We start from the raw sequence: 6,490 nt of genomic DNA on the forward strand, positions 1-6,490 counted from the left end.
TTAGCAGCAGTAGCGAAGGAATAGCTCCATCGGGTTCAGTTAACAGCCATCGATCGATCGCTCGGGTTCAGTAACGCGTAGCCTGCAGTGCAATTGCTCGGGTTCAGTTAGAGCCCAACGCCTCACTTGGGTTCAGTTAGAGCCAACGCCTCGCACACATGCACGTACGTGTACGAGAGAAATGCGCGTCGCTCGGCCCCCGACCTCCCACCGTAACCGGCAACTCCCAGAAATTTTCCTCCCCCTCGCTTCTACCATGGTTTTTTCCGTCATGGACGGCCCAAAGAATGTCAAGCAGCTGCGTCTCCGGCCCGCCCAGGACGAAAAGCCCATTTTCTGTCATGATTTTTTGTCATAGAAGTAGGAGCCCACCACATCTATGATGATACCGGGTTTTGTCACAATTATCGTCATAGAAGTGTCATATGTATGACAGAAAAAAAATTCGTTCGGCCCAAAATGTCACAGATGTGTCTTTTTTTGTAGTGATCGCCGAAGCGGAATACATTGTCGCTGGTTCATGTTGTGCTCAATTTCTTTGGATGACCCAAACTCTTAAAGATTATGGGATATATGTGAAACATGTTCCATTACTTTGTGACAATGAAAGTGCTATCAAGATTTCTCACAATCCCGTGCAACATTCTCGAACTAAGCATATTGAAGTTCGTCATCATTTCATTCGAGATCATATTTCCAAAGGGGACATTAATCTTAAGCATGTTCGCACCGAAAAGCAATTAGCGGATATATTCACTAAACCACTTGATGAGAAAGTTTTTTGCAGGTTAAGTGGTGAATTGAACATCATTGATGCCTCAAACTTGGAGTAGGAACTCCATTTTGGATACATGCAAGACATGAGTCGATGACTAATCCTTGATATTTCTCTTATGATGAATATCTTATGTCTTTGATACATTTGCACCTTGCATGTTATCTAACCCTTGTAGGTACTTGGATGGATCTAAGTCTGTGAGATTGCAACTCACTCACATCTTGAGCAATTTCTATATCACCAAGTCTCTACACAATGGTGGTTGAAGATAAGGAAGCACGAAATCATTCAAACATATCCTTTGACAAAATTATTATTGAGATTCATGATTATCATTTTGGATACACAAGTTCTCTTCCTTGCAAAAACTAACCCATGTAGGTAGATGAACTCAAGTTCCAAGTGGTGCTCCCAACTCTTGATGAGCTACATCAACCTTGAGCAACCCACACAAGTTCAACTACATGATCATGATAAACACCACCACCCAAGGTATGTTATTCCATCTTAGAGAAGCTTTACTCCCAGTCATGAGTCAAAGCAACTCGACAAGATGTGAATACATCAAGACGATTAAACGAAAAATGGTAACCCCATTTTGAGCTTAAATGATGAGTATGACCTATGATCAAGTAATCTCACTTGACTCCTAAGTCAATATACTCTAATATAGGTGACTTTGTTGCCGACCAATTCTAGATGAAGTTTTCTTGTGTTCTTTTCTGTGCTCTTGCATTTGTCTCATGCATATTTGTTTCCCCTTTCAATCAAAAAAAACTTCATCTAGATTTCTTTTCTTTTCTGTTTCTGTTTGTTCTGCATTCCCTGCATCGAATTCATTGCAAATCCTTCGATTAATTCCTTGCAAATCTTTGTGAGATCTTACATGTCTAGTGAGCTGAGGTGACAAGTGTTTCTCTGTGATGAACTCAGTCTCACCGGTCTGATGCCATCGGTCCAACTGAATCCTTTTGGTACAACTCAAACATACAACTCGGTGCCACCGATTTCACTACAGGAAAGACAGCTTTCCACTTGTTTTTTGCATTCTTTCTGATCTAGCTCCTCTCAATGAATCATGTCCTCTACCAACATCACATTGAACTTACTGCTTTGTTCTGATTCAAGGACCAAACCTATCATGACAAAAATCCAGAAGAACCCTTCTTGGAAATTGATGTCAAAGGGGGAGAGAGAGATCACATCAAAGCTTAATCATATCTATAGGGGGAGAGAATACTCAAGGGGAGAAAGAGTAATCATCAAGGACCCCAGATGCTTGGTGTTCAAGAGGAGAGAAGTCACATGTCTTCAAGAGGGGAAAGACATGTTCATATGTGCTTATTTGCATTAGCTCCTATTCATTTGTTTCTTTGAGCTCTGATTTTGCTCTGATTTTCTGTTCCCTATCTTCTCCCAGTATCCCATGCCAGGTTCAGGGGGAGCAAGACATCTAAGGGAAGGAAATCCTTAAATTCATTGCACATCTTTATCTTTGGGGACATGTCTATATCCAATGTGGTACTTAGTACTCACTCTACATGTAATCCCAGTCTTGGTACTCTTGTGGTTTCTTTTGTGTGCTCTGGCCAGTAGGTGTATCTGTGTTACCTAACCTTGTTTACGCAGGTTCATTCCATCCTAAGCCAACTCAAGACCACAAGGTAAGTATATGCATCACAGTTATGTGTATGAGAAATTCTTGCTGATGTACATACTGTTTGCAATAAGGACTCATGAGCATGAAGGTACATTTCCCATATTCACATCTTTTGCTCTGATGCATATAGCCAAGATACATGTAACACATTGCTTACTCTGTCATGATTATGCATTCACATGCTCCTATATTCCGTATTCACATGATTGCATACATGTAGGGGGAGCCTATGCATGTTATATGTCTTTCCAAATCTTTAATGGTTATTCTCTATATGTTTATCTAAAGCTTTGATGATGTTGTCATCAATTACCAAAAAGGGGGAGATTGAAAGCACAAGTGCTCCCTGGGTGATTTTGGTAATTAATGTCAAAATATCTCTTGTTGGACTAACACTTTTACCTAGTATGTTTCAGATGAGTTCAATAATGAAGTGGCATGGACTAGAGGATGTGGAACCCCTTCAAGATGCTAATGACAAAAGGATTCGCTCTAGCTCAAAGCTTAAGACTCTACATTTTCTATTTTAGTGATCCAAGATCACATTGAGTCTATAGGAAAAGTCAATACTATCAAGAGGGGATGAGGTGTTGCTTAATGAGGTTCTTGCTCAAAATGCTTAGTTACATGCTCCAGAGCCCCCAACTACCTTCTCACATCCACATATGACCTAAACCAAAAGTCCAACTCGGCCCCACCAATTCTTTCTATCCGGCGCCACCGAGTTCAGATGTCATAGCCACTGCCACAAACCCTAGGCAAATCGGTCCCACCGATAGGGATCTCAGTCTCATCGAGATGGGATCGTAATCTCTCTGTATGGATCTATTATCAAAATCGGTCTCATCGAGTTTGCGCAATCGGTCCTACCGAGATTGCAATGTAAACTCTTTGTTTCCCTTTCGTAACATTTCGGTCCCACCGAAATGAGCGAATCGGTCCCACCGAGTTTACCTGACCAACTCTCTGGTTAGCTTATTACCAAAATCGGTCTCACCAAGTTTGTGTAATCGGTCACACCGAGATTACGTTATGCCCTAACCCTAACCATATCGGTCCTACCGAGTTGCATGTCGGTCCCACCAAAAATCCTAACGGTCACTAGATTTGCTGAATTGGTCTGACCGAGTTTATCAATTCGGTCCCACCGAGATTGGCAAGTTGTGTGTAACGGATAGATTTTGTGTGGAGGCTATATATACCCCTCCACCTCTTCATTTGCGGAGAGAGCCATCAGAACAAACCTACACTTCCAACCTATATTTTCTGAGAGAGAACCACCTACACTTGTGTTGAGGCCAAGATATTCCATTCCTACCATATGAATCTTGATCTCTAGCCTTCCCCAAGTTGCTTTCCACTCAAATCTTCTTTCCACCAAATCCAAATCATGTGAGAGAGAGTTGAGTGTTGGGGAGACTATCATTTGAAGCACAAGAGAAAGCAGTTCATCATCAACACACCATTTGTTACTTCTTTGAGAGTGGTGTCTCCTAGATTGGCTAGGTGTCACTTGGGAGCCTCCGACAAGATTGTGGAGTTGAACCAAGGAGTTTGTAAGGGCAAGGAGATTGCCTACTTCGTGAAGATCTACCACTAGTGAGGCAAGTCCTTCGTGGGCGACGGCCATGGTGGGATAGACAAGGTTGCTTCTTCATGGACCCTTCATGGGTGGAGCCCTCCGTGGACTCGCACAGCCATTACCCTTCGTGGGTTGAAGTCTCCATCAACGTGGATGTACGATAGCACCACCTATCGGAACCACGACAAAAACATCCGTGTCTCCAATTGCGTTTGCACACTCCAATCCCATCCCTTTACTTTCTTGCAAGTTGCATGCTTTACTTTCCGCTGCTCATATACTCTTTGCATGCTTGCTTGATATGTATTGTGATTGTTAAACTTGTGCCAAAACTCCACTTCAACTTAAAGAAATTAAAAACTGCAACTTTTGGTACTTAGTGTCTAATCACCCCCCTCTAGACACCTCTTCTCGATCCTTTCAACGTCCAAGTGCTCTTCTGGGTCTGAGCACTCGACATCACAGCCTTCCCCTGGATAGCCCCTCCGAGGCGGCGACTCAACTTCTTCACTATCATCAGAATTGCTGATATCGTCTTCACTGTCATCAGCATACTCAATATCGGCGCTCCCGCTCTTGCTTTCTGCCCCTCCGAGGTGTTGTTCCCCGTTCGACACGGGTGACTACATCTTCGTGAATACCTGCAAGACACAGATTGAAAAGATCAGTCGGATTCGAACACAGTTGCATATTAAAGAGTAAAAGATAAAACACTCGACAAGTTGCGCTTGACCTCTCCTGGAGAGTTCTCAGCGTTGAATGGCAGGATAAGTTTCGCTCCGCGTGGATTGTCCTTGTTCCCAGTGATGCTCGAAAGCCACTGCACCATTGTGCCACTATCTCCTCGTCGACCTCCTCTGGGTGAGCCCGAGCAGTGTCACCTGAACCCGAGTAAATCCACATGGGGTGGTCGCGATCTTGCAAGGGTTGGATGCGTCGACTGAGAAATACTTCCAATAGATCCATGCATGTCACTCCGCCCGGGACCAGTGCCATGACTGTGTCAACCAGAATGGCTACCTCATCTTTCTCCTCCTCTTCTACAGTCAATGAACGAGGGGTGCGGAGTCTCTCCAGAGAGAAAGGGGGAAGACTAGTCGACTGATCTGGAGTTGGGATATCTTTGCAGCAAAACCAGGTCGACTGCCACCCCCTAACAGATTCAGGAAAAGTCATGGCAGGGAAAGAGCTTCTCCCCCTCATTTGGACTCCTAGACCTCCACACATTTGGATCACATGGGTCCTTTTGTCAGTCGAATTGGCTTTCTTCACCGACTGAGGTCGACAAGTAAAGATATGTTTGAACAACCCCCAATGTGTGTGGCATCCCAGGAAGTTCTCACACATCGAAACAAATGCGACAAGGTATGAGATGGTGTTGGGAGGAAAGTGATGGATCTGAAAACCAAAGAAAATTCAAGAACCTGCGGAAGAATGGATGCGGAGGCAGGGAGAAATCTCTTTCCATATGAGTCATGAGGAGAAACCGCTCGCCGTCGCGTGGCGTGGGCTTGGGCTCCCCTTCCGGCAGCCTCCAAGATACATCCGCTATCAGCCCGTCGGCGATGAGCCCCTCTAGATCCTCCACCGAGACCGACGAAGGGATCCAATCCCCTTGGATCCAGCCCGGCGGCAGAGCGGACCGCGAGGTCGGCCCCTTGGCTGTGTTCTTGCCCTTGGCTATCTTCTTCGCATGCTCCAGAGCCCTCACCTTGTCCTGCGCCATTGTTGTAATGGTCGACAGGATCGAGCAGAGTGGCACTGCGCTAGAAAACGCGAAGCAGAGAATCAGAGGAGAAAGAGGAAAATGGTGGGCACTATTGCACGCATCGACTGCGTCGCCTTAAATACCCGTGCGTCCGAGTGACTAACTCATGGGCCCGCTGTCGGTTAAAACCGGCGGATCTCGGGTAGGGGGTCCCGAACTGTGCGTCTAAGGCTAATGGTAACAGGAGGCGGGGGACACAATGTTTACCCAGGTTCGGGCCCTCTCTAGGGAGGTAATACCCTACTTCATGCTTGATTGATCTTGATGATATGAGTATTACAAGAGTAGATCTACCATGAGATCGTAGAGGCTAAACCCTAGAAGCTAGCCTATGATTCTGATTGTTGTTCTCCTACGGACTAAACCCTCCAGTTTATATAGACACCGGAGGGGGCTAAGGTTACATAGAGTCGGTTACAGAGAAGGAGATCTACATATCCGAATTGCCAAGCTCTTCCAAGCCAAGGAGAGTCCCACCCGGACACGGGACGAAGTCTTCAATCTTGTATCTTCATAGTCCAACAGTCCGGCACAAGTACATAGTCCGGCTGTCCGAGGACCCCCTAATCCAGGACTCCCTCACCCGTGCAATCTCAGCACATCCCATAATCGGCGCCAGGTCGATACGTGGAGGAAAAGGTGGTGCGAGGATCGAGGAGTCCCTCTCCACTTGCCCCAATTACCCCGCCGGGTCCCGACCCG

Source organism: Triticum aestivum, chromosome 2B (genome assembly GCF_018294505.1).
Source record: "Triticum aestivum cultivar Chinese Spring chromosome 2B, IWGSC CS RefSeq v2.1, whole genome shotgun sequence".
Lineage (NCBI taxonomy): Eukaryota > Viridiplantae > Streptophyta > Magnoliopsida > Poales > Poaceae > Triticum > Triticum aestivum.